This window comes from Castor canadensis, chromosome X, assembly GCF_047511655.1.
Source record: "Castor canadensis chromosome X, mCasCan1.hap1v2, whole genome shotgun sequence".
Lineage (NCBI taxonomy): Eukaryota > Metazoa > Chordata > Mammalia > Rodentia > Castoridae > Castor > Castor canadensis.
The window spans coordinates 48,059,094-48,083,538 of NC_133405.1; the positions used below are offsets into that span (position 1 = coordinate 48,059,094).

Below are 24,445 nucleotides of genomic sequence, written 5' to 3' on the forward strand. Positions count from 1 at the left end.
ATGGACTGAAAGACTCAGGACACAGGGAGGGAAAACACCTGCTAAGAAAAGCATAGCAAATTCTCAAATTTTCTTATATACTAATTTGTTTTTGTCACTGTTAAATTTTGGATGTTTTGATTTTTAATGTGTAGTCTTGTATTGTTTTGTTTCTTGCATATCTGAGTTGTATAATTCTGCAATCTCTCCCATTCTCTCTAGTTCTGCTTTTCTTACTCTACTTTTCTCTGCAGACATAAGAGAGCTACAAAACCTGCCTTTCATTATTCAATCTTAATACATTTTTCTTCCAGTTCCTTTCCTATTGCTCTTCCCCATTTATACTTTCCCCATCTACAACTAGGACTGCTCTCCATCTCATATGTTCTTCTATCTCTGTTATACCTATACTTTCAGCTGGTAAACAGAATGCCAGATCATCTTTTTTTTGTTTCTGTTTTGTTTGTTTACGCAACTTTCTCCATTTATTTTCATCCTCTCTCCCTTAACACAATATTATCTAGATCTCTTCTATCTATTTCACTTCACTTTCTCATTAACCCCTTCTATTAAAACTAAGCCACCATTCTTTCTGCCTTATAAAACCATATAGTTAGCTGGGCGCCTAGCTACTCAGGATGCAGAGATCAGGAGGACTGTGGTTCAAAGCCAGCCCAGGCAAATAGTTTGCAAGATCACATCTTGAACAAACCATTCACAAAAAAGGGCTGGTGGAGTGGCTCAAGGTGCATGCTCTGAGTTCAAACCCCAGAATTGAAAGAAAAAATGCCCAAACAATCCATATACTTGTATTACCCATGAGAGTTAAGCCCTGTCTCTTCCAAATTCCTAGATCATGAAGATTCATCTTTCCTCCAACATAACTCTAGAGATACTAGAGCAGCAGCAGTGCTGGCTGGATCTTTTTAAAGAATTGCCATAATCTCAAGGCTGTGGCTTATCAACTGTGATAGCTTTAGCAGCTAAGCTTCCTCTCTCCCTGTATGGAGTAGGTGGTGGCACCGAGCATCTTGAGAACTGAAGCTAAGCCAAACACCCCAGTCTAGAGACAAGAAAACACACCATGATCCAGCCACTACCCAGTCCTAAGTAATGTTTGAGAAAGCCACAACTAAAGTGACACAGGAGATTGGAACCTCCAACCAAAAACAACCCCAGTATATAAATCCAAATGCAGAAACATGAAAATATGAAGTAACAAACCAACAGCTCTCCCTCAAATGCCAAAACTCCACAATAAAAGCCTTAAACAAAAGTGAAGAAGAAATATCAACCAACGAATTTAAAAAAAGCAATGACAAAAATGATCAATGAAGTTAAAGAGAAGCTGTATGAACAACTGAATGAATTCAAAGAGGATACAAACCACCAAATGAACTTAAAGATAATTCAAACAAAAAGTTGCATGAAATAAATAAGACAATTCAGGATATGAAAGAGGAATGCAATAAAGATATAGAAATTCTGAAAAAATCAAATTGAAATATTGGAAATGAAAAGCTCAATAACCCAAATAAAAACCTCAATTGAAAGCCTGGCTAACAGAGTGGAGCATGCTGATAATAGAGTATCAGGGATGGAAGATAAAATAGAGGAACTGGATCAATAAGTTCAAGGCAATGAAAAAACACTAAGAAAAAAAATGAACGAATACACAAGACCTCTGGGACACCATCAAAAGACCAAACTTACAGATCATGGTATAGGAGAAGAGATTACACTAAAAGCATAGATAACGCATTCAGTAACATAATAGCAGAAAACTTCCCTAATCTTGAGAAAGGGAGGTATATCTAGGTACAGAAGGCTTTCAGAACACCAAACAGGCAGGTTCAGAAAAGAAAAACCTCCAGGTGTATTATAAGTAAAACACCAAATATACAGAACAAAGAAAGAATATTGAAAACTGCAAAAGAAAAACAACCCCATCAGAATAACAAGATTTATCAATATGAACTCTAAATACAAGGAGGACATGGAATGATATATTTCAAGTCCTGAAAGAAAGCAATTGTCAACCTAGACTACTTTATCCAGCAAAACTATCCTTCATAATTGTAGGAGAAATAGAAACTTTCTACAATAAGCAAAAACTAAAGGAATTCATGGCCACCAAATCAGCACTATAGAAAATACTTACAGGACTCCTAAACACAAAAGAAAACAGATGCAATCAGGAAATGCAAGAAATAAAGCCCACTAACCAAGTAGATGAGCAAACAAGGAATAGGGGAAAATAAACATCAGAAAAACAACAAAATGACTGTAAATATTACATACCTCTCAATAGTAACGCTGAATGTAAATGGCTTCAATTCCCCAATCAAAAGAATTATAATAGTGAATCTCGTTAAAAAGCAAGACCCAACCATTTGTTGCTAATGAGAAATGCATCTCACTGAAAAAAATAAACACTGGTTTAGAGTGAAAGGGTAGAAAGAGATCTTTCAAGCAAATGGACCTAAAAAGCAGGAAGGAGTAGTGATACTCATATCTGATAAAGCAGACTTCAGACCAAAATTAGAAGAGACAATGAAGACCATCACATATTAATAAAGAGAGCAATCCATCAAGAGGAAATGACAATTCTTAACATATATGCACCAAACATCAGCGCACACAACTCTGTTAAAAAAATCATTACTGGATTCAAAAGCAGAGATAAGACTAACACAATAATAGTGTGGGATTGCAATATACTCCACTCTCCATACAGAGCTCTCACAAGCCTGAAAGAAAACTTTAGGTTCATGGTAGCAAGGGTAGGGAAACCTGGCTACTCCATCAAGTAAGATATCACCAATATATCATAGGTAGGCCAAATGTACAATGATCAACCTTTAAACCATCTTTCTATAGAGCAAAACGACCCAAGACACCCAGGCACTGTTGATGCCAGCTGTCGCACTGCTGAGCCCCAGCAGTTTCCCTTTTTTTTTCCCTTTCTCTTTCTCTCTCTCTCTCTCTCTCTCTCTCTCTCTCTCTCTCTCTCTCTCTCTCTCTCTCTCTCTCCCCTAAGAACAACAAAAAAAAATCAACGCAGAGGACCACAAAACAAATTCTGAAAGTGCTTGAGTTGTGAACCTACCAAGAATCATGGACACGGAACCTCTGACTGCTGCTTGTGACCCAGACTCGCTGACCTTAGACACCAGTGAGCGACAACTACAACCTGTTCAAGTGAGCTTGCTGCATTTTCCTTCCTTGAGGAAATCATATAGTCCAGCTCAGCTTCTGGGCACTGATCGCACCCCTCTTGCACTAATAAACATAGTGAAACTTCCCACTCTGCCTGGTAGGATAGGAGCAGTTCAGCTGGCACAGCCTAGGGAAAGGGTGTTCAAAACCCTTCAAGAAGCTAGTTAGTGACACCATCCCTGGCCATAAAGGAAATGCAAATCAAAACCACGTTAAGATTCCACCTTACTCTTGTTAGAATGGCTATCATCAAGAACACAAACAACAAATGTTGACAAGGATGTGGGGAAAAAGGAACTCTTATGCAGCATTATTCACAATAGCTAAGCTACGGAAACAGCGAAGATGACCCACTACTGATGAATGGATTAAGAAGATGTGTATGTATATACAATGGAATTCTATTCAGTCACAAAGAATGAAATTTTGTCATTTGCAGGTAAATGGATGAACTGGAGGACATGGTCTTAAGTGAAGTTAGGTTCAGAAGATCAAATGCCACATGTTTTCTCTCATATGTGGAATATAGACCTAACACAAATACAGAAATGTTATGAAAAACAGGTCACACTAAGGGGAGGTCACATATGAGAGGGGTAGGGTAAAAGAAGGAAACTAAGAAGGTGAATATGGTTGATGTACTCTCTATACGAGAATGAATACAGAATTTTTAAACTGGTTGAAACCATCGTAAGAAAGGGAATGAAGAAAAATAGAGGAGATGAACCAATTGGGGTTATAATATATATATACATGGAAATGCTACAAGGAAACTCCCTGTGTTAGCTTTATCTTAAATAAGCAAAAATGTCATTTCTTTCTTTTTTCTTCTACAAAATTGGATAACAGGAGGGTGGAACAGGTTATGCCCAGAGGGTGGGGGTTGATACCAGTGGGAGGGAGGAGGTGGCAGGGATAGTGGGTAGAAGGGTGAATATGGTGCAAATACTGTGTATACATGTATGTTAATGCAAAAATGATTACTGCTGAAACTGTTCCAGAAAGGGGGGATAAAGAAGAGAGGAGGAGGGGATGAATTCAAGTATGATGTATGTGATACATTGTAAGAACTTTTGTAAATGTCACAATATACCCCTACCTAGTATGACAATTAAAAAAAAGAAGAAACTAGTAGCAAACTGAAACTAACTACCTCCCAGAGAAGAGTTTTTGAACCAAACAGCTCAACTCTAGCTCCCAGACTTGCCTGTGGGCAGGAAGGGGTGGCCACTGCTCACACATCAGCTCCTCATGAGACCACCTCATAGAAACTGGCTACTCTAATAAGCTGAACCTGACTGCTCCCCTACCAAGAAAAGCTTAAACGTCCTGAGTTTAAGCCCCAAATCTGTATGGTAGAGAGAAGCACCAATAATTGCCACTCAGCCAACCATATCTATCCAAAGGAAGGGGAAGAACCCCAGAGAAAGCTTCTGTCTAAAGGGGCAGCATCCAGAAAAAGAGTGACAGTCTAAAACCTGATGATTAGAAATCAGAGGGGAGTGCGGAACTCAGAGAAAAAACACAATTCTGCACAAGAAGTAAGAAATTTGGACAATATGTGTGTGCAATTATTTTTTACTGATCTTTTTTACATTCTGTTGAAATTTTAATTTGCTTAGCTTTCTTTTATTCTATTTTCTTTTCTCTATCCCCGCTTTTTTCTTCCTTCCCTTTCCTTATCTTCCTCTCCTTTCCTTCCCTTCCCCCCACTGTCCCTATCTCCTCCGCACTAACCACTCACCAAGGAGTCTATTATACCAATTACATACATTACTCCCATCCTTTCTATCCTTCTGCAATTTCTAACAATAGCACCCTCCTCCACAATGACTGAACTATATCTTTACACACATTAGAACCTTATTACACCATTGCCCTCACACCTTATACCTATTCTTTCCCATTCTCCATTCCCCTCATCTCCTCTTCTATCCCCATCGTTATTACCTAACTTTCAATCTCTATGCAAGCAACTTATATTTCCCCAAAACCCCCATTTATAGATAACACTGCTAAGGGTTATATGCTATGTAAATAACTGGTTTGTCATTGAGTCTGTGAAATTTGTTATTGCTAAGTTATAACTCCAGGTCAGTGAACAGAAACAATACAACCTAGCTAACAACTAAGCTAGCCAGAGCACAGAAATTAAGTCAAGGGAAAGATAATAGGTGATTAAAATCCACAACCAGCTAATCAAAAACATATGAGCAAATCTCAAAACAGAAATATGGGGAATGAGAGAAGGCAGGAGAATATGACTCCTTAAAAAGTTAACAATCACACAATAGAGGATTTGGCAGACAGTGAAGGGCATGAATTCTCAGTTTCTGAGTTTGAAAGAATGTTGAAGGAGATTAAAGAAGACATACAAAAACAACTCAAAGCATACCAAAAGAATATGGTTAAAAACTGAGAAGACACAAAAATAATTACATGAACTCAAAGAGGATTTAAACAAACATGGGAACAAAACCAAGGAAATTATTTTAAAAAGATAAATGAAATAAAGGAGGCAATACAAGATGTGAAAAGATGTGAAAGAGGAGCTTAACAAAGATGTGGAAAGTCTCAAATTCATAAACATAAAAATTCTTAGACATCATAAACACTTCCAGCAAAGTTGCAGGATATAAAAATCAATGTACAAAAATAAGTAGCTTTTCTATACACCAACAATGAACAGACTGAGAAAGAAATCAGGAAAACAACTCCATTCACAACAGCCTCAAGAAAACAAAAACCTAAGAATAAATTTAACAAAGGATATGAAAGACCTCTACAATGAAAATGGTAACTCACCAAAGAAAGAAATCAAATACATCAGAAGAATAGTTCTAAGAAGCAGGGGTAAATGACAGAGAATGATGGAGGGGGTTAAGATATATTGTAAGCACATATGTAAATGTCACAATGTATCTCCCCTGTACAACTATTATATGCCAATAAATGCAAAAACGAAAGATCCCTCCTGCTCATACACCAGCAGAATCAATATTGTGAAAATGGCTATATTACGAAAAAGCACTCTATATGTTACAATCCTTCACAGAGATTAAAAAAGTCAATCCTAAAATTCATATGGAAGCACAAAAGACCTGTAATAGCCAAAACAATCCTAAGCAAAAAGAGTAATGATGTGGAGGTATCACAGTACCTGACTCCTAACTATACTACAGAGCCATAGCAATAAAAATAGCATGGTACTTACATAAAGACAGACAAGAAAACCAATGAAAATAGCATGGAAGACCCAGAGATAAATCCTTGCAGCTACATCTATTTAACTTTCAACAAAGGAACCGAAAATACAGGTTGGAGAAAAGAAAGCCTCTTCAACAAATGGCGCTGGGGAAACTGATGAACATGTATTAGACTTTAATTAGGTCCTTGTATCTCTCCCTGTACTAACATCAGTTCAACGTGCATCCAATTTCTCAACGTAAGATCTAAACCTTTGAAACTACTCCAAGAAATAATATGGAAAACACTGGAACATATAGGCATAGGCAATAACTACTTGAATAGAACTCCAATAACTCAGCAAATAAGAGATAGGATAGATAAATAAGACTGCATCAAACTAAAAAGCTTCTCTACAGCAAAGGAAACAGTAACTAGACTGAATAAACAATCTATACAGTGGGAGAAAAATCTTTGCCAGTTATACATCTGGCAAGGGATTAATAACCAGAATATTACAGGGAGCTCAAAAAACTAAATTCCCAAAGAATCAGCAACTCAATGGATAAATGGGCAAGTGAACTGAACAATTTTCAAAGGAAGAAGTACAAATGGCCAATACATGAAGAAATGCTCAACATCTCTGACCATAAAGGAAATGGGAATCAAAATGACATCAAGGTTTTACCTCACTCTAGTCAAAATGGCTATTATCAAGAATACAAACAACAGTCAGTGAGGTTGTGGAGGAAAAGGAACCGTTATACACTGCTAATGGGAATGTAAATTAGTACAATCATTATGGAAAAAAGCACAGAGGTTTCTTAAAAAACTGAAAAATAGAAGTATCATATAATTCAGCAATAACACTTCTGGGCATATATACAAAGGAATGTTAAGATATGGATACCATAGAGGCACTGGCACAACCATGTTTATTGCAGCACTATTGAGAACAACCACACTATGGAAACAGCCCAGATGTCCTACAACTGATGAATGGACTAAGAAAATGTGATATATATGTGTATATATATATGTGTGTGTGTATGTGCATGTATGTAGTGTGTGTATGAACACAAACACAATGGAGTATTATTCAGCCATAAAGAAGAACTTTGTTTGCAGGTAAATGGATAGAACTGGAAATCATCATGTTAAGTAAAGTAAGCCAGGTTTAGAAAGACAAAGGTCATATGTTTTCTCTCATATGTGGAAGACAGACCCAAAACATAAACATATATACAAATACAAAGATGATCTTACATACACATATATAACATGTCTATAATAGTAGGACTGTTTGAGGGGACTAGGGAGAAGAAGGAGACGAAGAGAGAATTAATGGAGAGTGAATAATATTGAAATACATTTCATCTGTACAGGAAATGCACTGAAAACTGTTGATTACTAGGGCATACCTGGGAGGGTCAGGGAGAAAAACAGAGGGGATTAATCTGATTAAATTATAATGTATTCATGGATGAAATACCATGGAAAAAGCCCTTTGAACAATGAATATACACTTAAAAATGAAGGACAGGAATGTAAAACAGCTCTTGTTAGCAAGTGGTACTAGTGGTAGGGGAAGGGTGAATGGAGATGGCAAAGGGGGGTGAATAGGGTTGATGCACTCTTTATACTTGTATGAAAACAGTACAATGAAACTTGCTGATATTGTTTTAAGTAGGTGGGAGGGAATATAATGGAAGGGATGAACCTAACCCAGATATATTGTAACTATATATGGCAATGTGACAATGAAACTCCCTGTACAACTAACATATGGTAATAAATTTTTTTTAAAAAAAATCAATATCAAACAATTGACTTTATTTCTATACAATAAAATTTTCAAGTTAAAGTTTTTAAAAACATACCATTTACAATTTCAACAAAACCAGGAGACTGTATGGGGGAATAAATTCAACAAATATATGCAAGATTTCAATGCTGAAGACTTTAATACACTGAAAGAAATTAAAGATGATCTAAATAAACAGGCAAACATATCATGTTAATTAACTCACTAATTTTAGGATACAACTCCTTTCCAAACCTATCTATAGAATCATTATGTTTTAATTGAACTCCCAGCAGGTTTTTTTAAATAGAAATTGAGAAGGTAACTCTAAAATGCATATGGAAAAGCAAAGGGACTAGAGGAACCAGACCAATATTGAGAAGGAAATACAAAAGTTGGAAAATTTACACCATGTGATTTCAAAATTACAGTATATTACTGGCCTAAGATTGACATACAGATCAATAAAGCACAACTAGACCAGAAAATATGATCAATCAATATTTGGCAAAGGTAATTAAATGGAGAAATGGTGGTCTTTTCAATGAATGGTGCTGGAACAATTGGATATCGTAAGCAGAAATATTCATCTTGAACTCTTAGCTAAAACTATGAAACAAAATTACCTCAAATGGATTATTGATCTAATAAAGCTAAAATTTATAAAACTTGTTAAAAGAAAAAGTAGAAAGTCTTTAAGACCTTGGGTGGGGCAAAGGTTTATTAAGAAATGAAAATATATGCCAAATATTGATCATAAGAAAAAATCTGATGAATTTGACTTAAAAATTCTGCTCTTCAAAACATAAAATAAGTCGAGTGCTGGTGGGTCACACCTATAATCTTAGCTATTTAGGTGGCAGAGATTAGGAGGATGGAATTTTGAGGCCAACCCAGGCACATAGTTAGTGGAACCCTGTCTCAAAAATACCCAACATAAAAAGGGCTGGTGGAGTGGCTCAGATTGTAGAGTGACTGCCTAGTAAGTGTGAAGCCCTGAGTTCAAATCCCAGTACCACAAAAAAAACCTCATAAAATTTTTAAAAATCCAAAGAGTGGAATATGTGCAAAACACATGTCTGCAAAGGACTTGTATCTACATTATAAAACTCTTAAAATTCAGTAAGAGTAATGACCCAATAAAAAATGGACAATTTCAATTGATAGTCCATCAAAGACATATGAACACATGAAAAGATAGTCAACACCATTAGTAATTAAGGATATGCAAGTAAAACCATAATGTGACAATGTCAGTACCCTTACAAGAATGGCTCGTCTTAAAGAGAAAAAATCCTGACGATATCACCTTCTGAAAATTATGCATGACAACTGTCATACATTGTTAGTGGGAATGCAAAAATGTCACAGCCACTTTAGAGAATAGATTGGCAGTTCTTGCTGTAGTTAATTAAACACATACTCACTATTCAACATAAAAAATTCCACTCCTAGGTATTTGCTCAAGAGAGATGAAAACTTACATATGTGCAAAAATCTATTTTGGAATTTTAAACAATTTTAATCATAATCTACAAAATTATAAATCTACTGATGACTGGTTATACAAATTGTAGAATACCCATTTAATGTAATACCTCTCAGTTACATTAAGGAATAAACTAAATACACATAAGAATGAGTGAATATTCAGTATATGTATCTATATACACACATATGTGTGTATGTACATAAATACATGCTAAGTGAAAGAAGCTAGATGCAAAAAGCTATATACTTGAGCCCATATGTATGGTATCCTAGAAAATGAAAACCATAGACATAAATCAGATCATCGGTTGTCAGGAATTGGGTGAGAGAAAGGGTGCTGACTACAGTGGGGTATGAGGGAACATTTGGGGGTTAAGGACATATTCTGTATTAGTAATTATATGACTGCCAAAGTTCATCAAGCTGTACAACAAAAATGGGAATTTAACTCTATATAAATTATACCTTTATATACCTGAGTCTTAAAAAAGGTATCAATCAGGGTATGATGTATGTCAGGCATTTGTATTTCACTCTGAGAGTAATAGGGATACATACAGGGATTTTGATTTGTACTTTGGATCAATGATTGCCAAAGAAGGTATTGCACCACAAGGTAAATGTAAAATATCCTCTGACATATAGAAATAATCTATTAGAAATTTAAATTATTTTAATCCTTCACTTAATTTGTATTAACTCTACCTGTGAATTTGCCTTAAAGTGTTGGGGAGGCATCTAAGACACCTGATGATTGATGTCGTTATGTAATTCTTTCTATAAATTCGTATCTTCACTAAATATTTTTCACTGAGAGTTAATGCACGACAAATATCATGAAACCTCAGGACTTTAGCATCCTGTAGCTTATGAAATTTATCCCCATTGGCAGACTTTTAACCACACTCAAGTTCTCACCATTCAATTATATTAGACAGAGGAAAGAAAGGAATGAAGGAAGGAGAAAAAGAGAAGCCAAATTCTACAATCTGGAAATAGATAACTAGTTAAAGCTATCTTCTCAGTGAAAAGGCAGAAGCTGAATAACACACGAGAGATAGATTGGTTAGAGAATAAATATCAATGCCTTTGTGCATTAGATCTATGTAAAGACCAGGAATGGTCCAGTTAGAATACTTCCAAAGACCATGAGTGGGCCATGGACATAGTTAAAGGAAGGGAATTAGACATTTAATAGACATCCAAAATATTCAATGACCTTTAAGGGTAAAGCACAAACAACAATGGAAATTTTACACAAAGAATTCAGTTGTATTATTAATGTCCACAGGCTGAATATCAGCTCAGTGTACTTGAAGAGGCAGAACACCAGAAATAAACATACTAAGGATGAGCATTCAGAGTGTAGGAAAAGGCAAGCAAGAGTGAATCATTACCAGGGCCAAAAAGACTCCTTAATCTCTGGCCAAATGTATGTGAAAAGATAAAGAAGGTAAAAAAAAAAAATAGCAACCAGGGACCTAGACATCACAAGGGGATAAAGCTGCCAAGTCTGGAGATTCTGTATTCCCCAGGCAATAGTAAAACTTACAGAATGCCAACAGATAAAACTACTATGGGTCAATATTCAGCATGATGGAATGAGAAGCACTTTTAAAGGAATAAAATGAATGAAAGGTTTATGGGGACTTCATAACACCATTATCACAGCGCATAGACAAACAAAGCTCTATTACATACATACTCTATGTACGTAAGAAGAGCAATTAAGTTGTAGTGTTCTTCCTAATATTAACAAACAGAGAAAGACCTATCTGGAGCTGCGCTTAGAAATTTAAAGAAAAAGGGAGTACTTCCCCCAGCCCTGCCATTCTCTAAGACATCCGTGAGAAACGATTCAGATAGGACCAAAATTATTCCTATCACCCCCTCTGATTAATGGTATTTGTCCTGTTCTTTATTGGGGAGATAAGAGAGCCTGCTAAAAATCAAATGTCTAAACTTCAGAGTTTCTCAGACAAGCATTATGGGAAGATTGTTCTCTGTTCCAAATTCTCAAACAGACTGGGTTTTGGGACCCAGTTCTAACTTTACCAGAGGACTAGAGGGACAACTAGCATTATCAGATATCAAAATGTATTACAAGGTTAAAATAATTTTTAAAGATTAGGGACCACCTAATATTGGGCATGGTGGCACACATCTGCAGTACCAGCACTTGGAAGACTGGGGCAGGAGAACTGTGAGGCCAGCTTGGGCTATACAGGGAGATTAAGGCCAGCCTACACTATACAGTGAGACTCTTGTTTCAAAAAAAACACCCAAAAACAGTTAATGACAACCTACATGAATATCAACAGGTGATATGAACACTAGAAAGGAGGAGAAAAGATGATCTTCCAAATAAAACTGCAGAAGATCTAAAAACATATTCACAATTCATTGGTACATCTGGACATACAAATGTTACCTAGAAATGAATCAGTGAACTCTCAAACATGTAGAAGAGTCCTTAGGCCACTGGTCTGTGTTTAACTTTCTGGTTTAACCAGAAAAGCAGTGACCTTAGAGGCCTCTACTGCTTTAGGGCTCCTTAACAGTTTCTCCTGCGGCTTATTCATGTGTTTCTGAAAACTCACAAATAAGCTTGAATAAATGATTTTGAATGGGTAACACGAGGATATTCTTTAAGGAAAAAACAAAGAAAGAGAGAATAACAAATTTTTTCTATCAGCAGAAAAGAAAAATGGACAATGAAAATGAAGAAGGCATAGAAAGAAGATGAATAAATACTTGGAAGCAGACCAACAAATATATTGTTGTTTGGGAAGTTATTTAAAAATTTAAAAAGAGAAGTTTTATAATGTCCTTGTATGTAGCCCTCATTACAGTTTTTATATAAAAGGAATAAGAGAGAGAGAGTGTTTGTGTGTGTGTGTGTGTGTGTGTTTGGGGTGAGTGGGGGATGCATAAGGAGAGATGGGGAAACATCAGGGACACCATTTCTGTACTCTGGGATACTCCGGGACCACTGGAGGTTTATTCTAGAAGACTCATTTTTTAAATTTCCCAAACTTCCAGTGCTGCTCTGCCTACCCAAGACAGCCAGACACAAATAGTGATGTCTGTATCTCCCAGACTGGCCCAGATAACAACATAATAACCTCATTGAAAGGATGAGTTCAGGAGTCAGATATTCAGAATGGCTGTCATGGCTACCTGTTGTCAGGATTTTTTTCAAGAATTTCTTGAGAGTCATGTAGTTGGTTGGGATATGCTAGTCTTCCATAAGCAGTCAACATCATGTTCATTTGCATAATTTCTATTTTTAAGCATTATAATTTATTTTTTGTGGTACTGGAGTTTGAACTCAGGGCCTCACAGCAAATGTTCTACCACTTGAGCCACATCCCCAGTCCTGCCTAGCTTAATTCCATTTTATGAGAAATATACACATATGTATGTATGTATATATACATATATACCTTGACTTAGAATGGGGTTATAGCCCAGTAAACTCATCAAAAGTTAAAAAATTGCACTTGAAAATGCATTTAATATGTTCTACAGACATGATGGGATTTGAAGACACAAAACAATATTCAAAAATACTGGCTACACAGTCTACTGTAGTGCACTGGCTAACTGGGAACTATGGTGTACTGCCTCTACCCAGCATCGAGGGAGTGCTACAGTGCATACTGCAAATCTGGGAAAAGACCTAAGTTCAAAATTAAAAAAGAATGGTTCTGAATTTCAATGCTTTTTGCATCAGAATAAAGTTGAAAAATTCATAAATTGAACCATCACAAGTTGAAGGACCATCTGTATTTAATTTTTTCCCAACATAAAAATGTGTGGCATTAATTTAAAATGTTGTAGCTACCAAGCCAAAATGAAATAAACTGTACTCTATTTTCTCAACTTAACATGTTTTTAACAAAGTATTTTGTGAAAAGGGAAGAGTCTTACCTGCTGTCACGTCGATGGTGGTGGTGGGTTGGGTTTAGTCCTGTGATCTAGTTGTCTTGATTCTAACCCTTAACTGCTACTCCACTAGAGCCTTTGCCCTGCTGGGCACTTCTGTGGTTGTACTGCCTTTCTGGGGCTCAACTGGCATCACATGGAGATTGCTGAATTCATGTTCACCCTCTACTAACTTAGGTTGTCCAAAAGGAAGACAGATAATAAAATCAATAAAATGGTAAAAGCATAAAGAAATTTCCCCTACCAAAATTCTTGCAGGCATGTCATTCTGAAACAGTGGAATGAAGTGAAATTTCATCTCTGATGTAGATGTTAAGGTCATTTTCCCTCATATTCTTATAATGTGAAATAGTCTTTGGGACACAATTATGTTATTTGGTTCTACTGAAACCAGCTCCCTCAGGAAAATTATAAGGTGGAGACAGAAGAGAAATGAAATAACAATTGCCTTGTGCCTGGTATGGGCAAGACTGGACAAAACAGCATTTTTTTGTTTAAGTTCTCACATCAGTCCTTAGGTAAGTCTCTGTCTTCTAGATATACAAAATTTTTTCAATGAAATTTCAATCACACTATGCATGCTGTCTCATAGTCTTTCCAATACAAAATACTATGTTCCACTGCTTTGTTTGCTCACTTCATAAAAATAGTTGCCTGGAGAAAATTTGGGCTATCTGGCAAGCGCCACCTTGTGACCAGAATCAGCACTGTTAGTACCATGTACTTGTGGGAGAAGGGTGGGAGCTACATTCTGCCAGCCAGTAGTTTTCTCAGGCTTCTAGAATATACCATGCTTAAATTTAGAGCTTTGTTATGCATTACACAAAAAAATGGAATCCAAATGTCTTCACCTGCAATAGTCTTATTGTAAAATAAATAACATGCTACCTGAATATTGAAAATATGAGAAAGATATACAACATACAGCTTTAGAAAGACAAATCTCATTTCCTAGATATCTTTCTATATTTTTCTTTACATAGATACATGAATACGTATCATTGCAAACCAGATTTTTATTCTGCTCAAGTTGATAGTTTGAGTCTTTATATTAATAAATATTTTCAATGTGATTCTTCAATGAATCACTTCAAATGTAATTTTCCCCCAACTTTGCTGCATTTCACTTCAATCTTATTACTGATATTGTCCGAAAAGTAACTACATATTAAAGACTATTTTAAAATAAAGTAAAGCCTGTTCTGTCTCCCTGTTCTCACAAAAATTTCTACGACAGTAGGTTGCCTTTTTTTTTAATTTGGTTACACATATTGTGTCAGCAATCTTTTCTCCTTAAATTAATATGCTGCTTGTCATTCTGAAATTTCCTTTTTTTTTTTTAGCCAACTACTGCTAGTTTGCAGACATTTTCAAATCACTACAGGTTCACACTTTTGTCAGCTACATCACATCGCACTGTGCGGCACATAATACTTTTCAAACTGCCTTTAGAAATAAACCAAATCCTCTTTCTAACTCACTTTTAAACTTAGACAATACAGAAAAAATGGTTCTTTCTAGCTGACCACGGCTATACCTGTGCACTCACAGAACGAGTTGCAGGGACACACGCAGGGCGCTAGTCTACACAGCAGCTACTGGCTTGACTAGGTCCAGGAAAAATTCCACTAAGGGCAAGAGACGGGCGCGGGGAGGGGGGTCTGAAAAGAATGGCTTATGCTGTTTCAGCCTCATTTTGCTCTTCTAATTATGAAAAGGATTATAGAATAAAGCAATTCTAAACATGCTGACACCAGTTAAAAATATTTTAGAAAACCCGGTAATTCCAGCACTGAGAGATGCCGACCAGTTTAGACGCGTCTAGTTCCCCCCCACCCCGCAAACGCATTTTTTTTTTCAATTTAACAAGTGTTAGCACTCAAACAGCGAATCTGAATCCCTTTCTAGGTTCACGAAGATATATTTCTGTTTTTATGGGTCATTCACTTTATACGTTTCCATTTTTCGGTTATTTTCGGTAGAAAATAAATGGTTAAAACAAAATCTAAGAAAATTCGTCACGAACACAGAAACACGGAATGCCGCGTGCAAAATGCACACAAACGCCGAAAATGAACACGAGAGGCTTGCCTAACCAAAATCTTAATTTAGAAGTCGTAATCTAATCACCTATTCCCACTTAAAATGTATCGGAAGAAACAAAAATTCCACAGGATTAATTCCGTCCCAGTCCCAGTAATTCCACCAGAACCACATTTCACTCCCGCCTCTCTGAGGCAATAAGATTTTATTTTTCTTACACTTTAATACCGAAGCCCGAAGAAATGCCCAGAAAATAACTAGCGGTAAGACAGCCATTACCTAGAAGCTTCTCCTCAGCTGCCGCCTCCTCGCGAAATGCCGCCCCTCCCCCAGGAACAATGGTCGCGCGCGCGGCGCGGCGCTACCAGCAGCTGGTCCGCAGGCTCCGCCCCCTCGCGTGGTGGGTGATGTGGGGGCGGGGGGCCTTCCCTCAATTAGGGGCAGAGTTAAATGAAATTCACTTAAAGGGATAAGTGTTCATTTTTAAAGCCCTTGAAAGTGGCACGGCAACACGTGTCTTTTGAATTTACATTCGAACCACAAGGGTGGGCAATTTCCTTTTTAAAAGATGGAGAAATGCCTTTATTATATATTAAAGACCCGCTGAAGAATATCTTTTGCAAAATTTTCTTGCCTATTCTAGCGTCTTAGCTAGCGAATGACTATGTGATTTGGTACAGAATTCATTCTCTAGGTTAATTCTCGCCCTGGGACAAGCAATGTCCTTTTATTCAGGTTCAGGTTATTCTTATTTATCCTTCAGAAAGTTTAATAGTTCTTTTAACTAAAATCTTTTTTTTTTTGTAATATGGGTGCCTCCTCCTTGCCAGTCAAGAACTCTACCTCTTGAGCTATGATCCCACAACCTAACCCCTTTTGTTTGTATTTTTTATTTTTGACAAAGAGGCTCCCTAACTTTGCCCAGGCGGACATCAAACTCCAGATCCTCCAGCCTCCAGTTCTGGAGTAACTGGGATTATAAATGTGTACTACCGCACTAGGCTAAAAACAGTCATGTCTAAATACAGAACATCAACTAAAATTCCTTAAGAAATGCATAGCTGAATATACCAAAATTGCAGAGAAAACCCTATGGTTAAAAACACAACGAACCAACGTTTAAAACAAAAGGACAAACTTAGCAGAACTGATTTTAATGCAAAAATATTGCTATTCTAAAGTAGCTCTTACATAGTACTTAGAGATAAATGGCAAAGTAAAAAGAGGTACAACTATAGGTACCTCTGCCATTCTTGTACAATTGCAAGCCTCCAATCTGTTTGGGTATGTTTGCTGAAATTTAGGGTTCTATTATAAAGCCCATTTGGTTTTAACAAAAATCAGTACTCTGCATTTTCCCTTTCTCTTGTAAAGCTGACATTTTGGCTTGCTTTCATCTACAAATTCATTTGTTTTATATCAATCTGTTCAGTGGAAAAGACAATGTGTTTTTTATTGGGGTTCCTTAAAACCCAAACATTTAAAACTGATCAATACATAAAAGATATCTACCATCTCTAATAATCAAAGAGATGTGCATAGCACTGAAACTTGATTTTTCACCTAATTTCCGTGAGAAGCAGCAAAGAAATGACACAATGATCGGTTAGCAAAATAACAAAGAAATAGACACTTTCACTCAAGCCCAAGACCACAGAGCTGGGAAAAAGGCAAGACAAAATAAGAGCCAAAGTGTCTTTGACTCTAAAACATGAGGATATGCTCTCCACCAGTACTCACTGCCTCCTGGGCTTGGAATCCCATGTCTTCTTTTGAATCAAGGATGATGTCATTTACTTTCAGACTCTGAGGAAATTGGTGAATGTAACCCCAGAGTAAATGTGGCTTAATTGCAGGTCCCTGCTGGTGAACATATTGGTGAACTATAGTAACTACCATATGTTTCCATGAGTTTTCTCCATCTCTAATATTTCCACACAAATTTTTAAAAGTTTGGATGAGATATGCTTTTGTACTGACTGTATGTGCATGACAGCATTCACTTGGCCTTAGAACAATTATGAGAAGCATTTTTTGTGTTGCTGGGACTTGGCAGTAGGTTCCTTTTCACATGTCTGTTCCTGGACAGGCGCTGAAAATCATTTTTCATGCAGTGATATGCCCATTTCACTCCACCTATATTAACAATGGACAATTTGTTGTTCCTGTACTTCACTGTTGGAAATTGTCAATTCTATATGGCAATTACTAAGCTTTCACTCACAAAATTCTCAAGAACTTAACACTGAAATTTAAATTTTTTTTATTGCCTTTAACTCTGAGATGTTACTTCCCAGGAAGTGCTAAAACTTACACATGGCTGATGTGTAATGATTCTGAAGTTTAGGTCTTTTAAGATAATGTTAAGTTTAAAAACAAAAATTCTAAAAATTTTTCACAACTTCATTATCACAATGAACAGGTAAATGCATCTCCTGCCACTTTCTAACCTTCAGACTGGAAAAACAAAGTTGCACTGTTACACTAGTCAACCTGTAATGAACATACAGAGACGAAGAAAACTACCTGCACTGGAGACTAAGAAAAGAAGAATTCTTTCAGAGAACAAAAACAGAAGGGTCAGGCAGGGTCAAAATTATTCTATAACCACCATGAAATGGACATCCAGGGCTCTTCAGTGAAATGTGGACTCCTGTTGGTAGGACCCAATGACTAATATTTAAGAGTTTGTCACAGAGACATTACAACAGGTCATGGTTTTAAATGTGCAGGCAAGAAGTCAGGCAGTTGTGGGTTTGAAACCTTTATTAGCTCTGTGCAAACATAAAACTTTCAAATCCTTGACAATTATTTAGGTTGTCATCTCCACATCCCAGATTGCATACTTAACAAAGATGCATGGGTCATGTGCATCTCTGATGTTAATCTACATTGTCCAAGTACCAATTATTTATCTACATTTAATGATATGATAATAAAAGCTTGTAGATACTTGATTTTCTATGAAAGCAGTATTTTTGCAGAAGCCTTACTCTATCCAGTTATCACTCAAGCTACTTGCTATAGCCTCTTTCATCCCCCTGAGACTTCACAAAGTAGCTTGAATAAAGTATTTTCAGTAAGTGATAACTGGATTAGATTAAAACAGCAAAATAAAAGGCATCAGATAAAAAGATTACTTTGCTAAATAGAAAGAAAGTGGACAATGAGAATGGAGACAAGATACAAGACAGAGGAAAAAATACTATGGGAAAGAAAGGTTCAGAGACATGGAACATACTTCAAGGGAGGAAAAACAACAGAGAAGATCATGATAACTCAAACAAGGTATCTTATCTTTATTTTTTCTGTTGTCAAAGAAGAAAGGAATGTGTGTGGGAGGATCCTTGGCAGTGTCACGGATGTTATGTGTGTTCTTGGATAACTGAAGCCTTTTGGACCTCTCTGGGTTATCACAAGGAATGCTGGGTTTTAATGTTTTCTAAGCTGCTACTGTTGCCCTGTTTGTTCAAGGTAACCAAAGGAGATCACATGGTCACAGACAGTGGAGCTCAGATCAACAACCTTAGGATTCAGAGATCTGCAATGGTTGCTGGGAAAGAACTGAATGTGTTGAATTGTTACAAACAATATTCAATAGAGCATACAGAAGTCAATTTAAGGAAGATCATAAAACCTTAAGCAGGTCTTAAGAAACCTTTGTAATGACACTATTTAGTATGCAGTGGTAACAATCTGGCACCGCTGTTAAGGATTTGAGAGTCAGGCTGTGGGCCAACCTACGTGATCTCTTCATGGTGGTTATTTAAAACATGAGATTCTTTCTCAAAACTAGACACTATGACTTTTTTTGGTGGTAGTGGGGTTTGAACTCAGGGCCTCACACTTGTCAGGCAGATGCTCTGCCACTTAAGCCAAACCCCCAGCCCAGACATTATGATTTTAGTTAGTAATGTTATGGTTGCAGAGTAGGGAGCCAAATGAATTGCACCCTAAATTCTCAACTGAACATATTAGAAAATGTGGTTTAAAATTTAAAATGGTATGGACATAAAGCATATAAATTACTCTTCAAGATGGCAATGTGTTTTTAACAAGGAATGTTTCACAAAATGGGAAGAGTCTTACCTTCTGTCACGTGGATTGTGGTAGGTCTGACTCTACAATCCAGCTACCTTGATTCTCACTCCAACTGCTCATTCAGCATAGCCTTTGCCTTGTTGGGCCTTTGTGATTGCACTGCTTTTCTGGGACTCAACTGGCATCACACACACATTGCCCAAGTCATGTGCACCTCTGATATTCCTAAATTGTCCAAAAGGAAGATAGGAAGTAAGCCTATAAAATGGAAAACATGTAAAGAAATTTCCCTACAAAAATTCTATGAAGTGTGTCATTCTGAAACACATGGATGAGATGAAATCTCATCCCTGTTTTCATTTATGTTCCCTAAATGTGAAGTGCTCTTGGGGATGCAGTTATATTATTTGGTTCATGCTGAAATTGTCTCCCTCTGGAAAATTGTGAGGTGGAGACATGAGATTAAGGAAAATAACAACTGCCTTGGGTCTTTTATAAGCCAAATTTTGCATAGTTGCTTTTGAAAAAGTAACTTTGCAAATCCTCACAATGGTTCTCAGGTGGACTTTTTCCTGTTACACACATGAAAATTTTAACATATTTTCAATCACATTCTGCGTATTATCTTATAGTCTGCTTACACAAAATATTTTTTATAGCTTTGTTTGTCCACTTCATAAAAATGGTTGCTTGGAGAGTTTTGGAAACCGAGCAAGCTCCATCTTGTGACCAGAACCAGAACTGCAGACACTCAGATCCTTGGTGGGGAGAGGTGTGAACTAGTGTCATCTAGCCAGTAACTTGCAGAATTTTGCATCTTCATCTTAAGATACGTGTGTGTATGTTATACAAAAATAGGATCATCAACTCCTCATTTTAATGTTTTTATCACAATATTTCTCATGCATATTATATACCTTCATCTTTTGACATTCGTAAGACAAAAGCAAACCCCCACAATAATGATCAAAAGGTTTGCTGTCTACATTTCTGTATTTTCGCATTCTTATAAATATGCATATTTTTGAAATGAGAATTTATTGCACTGATGATATATTTGATCATATTTCCATGTCAATAAATGTTTCCATCAGTTTTTGTGAAATACTTTAGAAGATTTTTCCTTATTTCTAAAATTTTCTCACTCCTAATGAAAATAATTCAAACTTGCTTTTTTATAAATAGAGAAATGTCTCCAATTCCACTTATATGCTCACTTTTAAAAGAACCATGTGTATTTCCAGTTTCTGTTGCATATATTGTATTAATGCATATACATTTGGCTTTTGTAAAATATTTGGTACTGTATGACGCAGGCCATTCTGCAATTTGCTTATTTTTAGAGTACACCTTGTATGTCATTTTTATCATTGAATTTAGAATTAGTTCATTCTTTTTACAAATACAGAGCATTCCATGCAATAAACTTACTATCCGGCATATTATTTCCTACATACTATTTCACAATGTTTTAAACATTTTTAATTCTTTTTCAAGAGTATGTAGACAAAAAAAAGTTTATAAATATTTCTGCTTAGTTTTTAACATTTTCGAATTCTTTCTCACAAGTATATAGATTAAGAGTATGTAAGTATTTGCTGCTTGAATCAGTCTGGACTATAGTCTAACTGTCTGTATTTTAAGAAAAGTATAAGCAACCAGGCAACCAGCTTTGTCATATCCACAGAAAAATCCAACTTCAGCTAAAGAAAATGCAATGTGTGTGGGTACCTGTTCAAGTGCATGTAACAAAATGGATTATTATCTTTCAGCACCATTATTATTTTTGAGAGTCTAAAAATATATAAAATCTAAATAAGAAAGTACACATCTTTGGTACTCCAATCCAAGTTGTTCATTACTTTGATTTTTTGCCTTTATCACATATATTTGCTTACACTATTTGAAATATATTTATTCACCCACAGATTTGAACATCTTTTCACATTTATATATGTTCACACCATTTTCAGGGAAGGTGGCTTCTCCCCCGCCACCATTTAAAATTCTCATCTAATTTTTATGCTGACATGGGTATTTTATGCTAGATGAAACATGACAGAAAGAAGTAGAAATTTTTTTCCTCCTTGACAGAATTTGCTACTAGATATCCTTTATTGCTAGCTGTATTCTGTTGTGTTTTTATATTAAGATGTGTATTATTTTTATGATTTCTCAGATTTTTAAATATTTTAGTACAAATAAGTACATGCGATTCTCTTGATACATAGGTAGAGATGTAGACAAAGATAACCTTTGGCACATCATTTAAAAAATGATTCTTCTAAGACACTGGGTATCCCTGGCAAATAAACAAGCTCCGAATTCTCAGAGGTGCCTGAGTCTGCACAATTATACTTTAGATCAGTGCACTGCATCCAAACGGTACGATTTGTTAGAAACACAATCAACATCCCCTGAGTCATATAAAAAGCCAGCGTCCCTAACTAACAATTTAATTTTTCATTTACAATTGCCATAACTGTTTTTTTTAATAAGGCAGATTACATTCCCAAGTTTTGTTTCATCGTTTACCCCAACCACGACTGCTTTTTCACTGAACCATAAAATGCCCTCTTCAAATGTTACCCTTTGCAACCTCATGAATGAGTTTCCGCAGGTGTAATCCGATCACCACCTCCCCACTTTGGACTTTTAAAATAGCTCCAGGAATATAAAATTCAGATATTACTTCCCTCACGGAAACAACGCCTTGCACCAAACGACTCTCCTTTTTCATTTCTTTCAAGTCGGCAGTCCCTTTTCTTTTCTCATCTTTACACCAAATCTTCTAGAAGATTCGGAAAATAAGTAGCTTTTACGACAGCCATTACCTCTATGCGTCTTGTCGTGGGCGGAAGCCTGGAAGTCAGTATAGAAGGCGGTTCCTCCCCCAGCCTGGCCGCTCCGCGGACTTCCAAGCTTCTGGAAAATGCTCCGCCTCCTCCCGGTGATGGGGAGAGCAGGAGGTTGTTCCTTCTTTCAGAGGGAGGAGAGTCACCAAGTTAAACCAAAACATAGTGAAAGGGAAGAAATGATCCTTTGAAAGAACTTTAAAGCCTGATGGCAAGGTATATCTACCCAATTTCCATTCACATCCCTAGGGTGACTGATACCCTGGAAAAGAAAAAGAAAAGGAGATAGTGGATAACTTTTTCATGTAATAAACATGCACGTAAAATATTGGCCACAGCTGTTTTAGGGGCCCCATCACGTGCTTTATTTCTGGTGAATTTAACATGTACACGTCAAAGTCCACCAAAAAACCATGCTAAGTATCTTGATTCCAATTGCAGTGAATCAATACTTTATTTTAGGTAGAATTGATTTTTGATTACAATTTTGAATGTGGGCCTGACACATAATATCTCTATCATTTTGTTCAGGTTTCTTACATTTTTTCTTTTTCTGAACGCAGGCCACTTATGTTATCCAGTCTGACCTCGAACTCATGGTTCTTCTGCTTCAGCCTTTCAAGTGATATTACAGGTGGCACCATGGTACCAGGCTAATTACATCATTTCTAAAGAAAACCCCTCAAAGTCTGATAAACTGAAATTGAAAAATATGCAAATATTCATATGACCTTAACAACCCAAATTTAATAATCACCCATAAATGTAGAAATGCTTTTCAGTGCAAATAGCAGAATAAACAAAAATATCCTTACGCAACTACTATTTCAACAGGAAAAAGCTGGCATTGGTAGCTCATGCCTGTAATCCTAGCTACTTGGGGGACCCAGGTTCAAGGTCAGCCTGGGAAAAAGTAGAGACCCTATCCCAAAATATCCAACACAAAATCGGGCTGATGGAGTGGCTTAAGCGGTGAGAGCAACTGCCTGGCAAGTACAACGTCCTGAGTTCAAATCCCAGTACTGCCAAAGTGGAAAAAAAAAAGAAAGAAGGTAATGGGACAGGAGCAGACAATTCACAGGGCTCAATTTGTGGGCTCTCTATGTTGCTTCTACAGTAGTGGGACCCATCTCTTTGCTGATGGATAATTTTGCTTAAATTTGGAATTCTTTTACTCCCCTTTCACTCTCTCACAACAAGCAATGTCCTGCGGTAGTCCTTCCCTTCTTAATAAAGCCTGCATTTTGGTTCCATCTGCTATACCATTTCTTTTTTCACCATTTGTTAATTATTTTCAAGATAAGACCATTGTAAACTCTTATGTATCCGCTAACTTATCTCAAAATATATAATAATGAAAATGAATAGAAGTACCTTATTGGGCAAGTAGGAAAATTTTAATTGCATCTAACAGCAGTGGGGGGAAATACTAATCAGCTTTTCTTAACGCTCTTTTAACATACAAAACATATTCATTTCTCCTACATTAAAGTCTATTTGCTTTAGTCCTATAGTGTCTTTTGTAATTTCTTTCTTTTTTCAGTCTTATTGAAATATAGCTGACAAATGAAAATTGTATATATTGAAGATGTGCAATGTGATGATCTGGTATATGTATACATTGAGAAACGATTAACATAATCAAGCTAATTAAAATATCTATCACCTTACATAGTTCCTTTTTTGCTTGGTGAGAATACTTAAGATCTATTCTCTCTGGCAAATTTCAAGTATACATTACACCATTATTACCTAGTGTCACCATGCTGTACATTAAGTCTCCAGAATTTATTCAGCATATAACTGAAGTTTGACCAACATCTCCCCATCTCCCTCAACCCTCAATGCTTGGTAACCATCCTTCCATTCCTTGCTTTAA

At 36.5% G+C, this 24,445-nt stretch overlaps 1 protein-coding gene across 5 annotated transcripts in view; it reads right to left on the reverse strand.

The window, feature by feature from the left end:
* The window catches only part of Pwwp3b (PWWP domain containing 3B), a 34,986-nt gene extending 12,349 nt beyond the window's left edge, over positions 1-22,637 (reverse strand). For 2 of the 5 annotated variants that reach the window (XM_074064378.1, XM_074064375.1), the window contains exons 1-2: positions 22,546-22,637; positions 19,760-19,936 (exon numbers count right to left, since the gene is read on the reverse strand). The gene's annotated coding sequence lies outside the window, so the exon portion shown is untranslated. The other 3 variants (XM_074064376.1, XM_074064377.1, XM_020152109.2) reach the window with 3 other exon arrangements.
* Between the last annotated feature and the right edge of the window lie 1,808 nt (positions 22,638-24,445).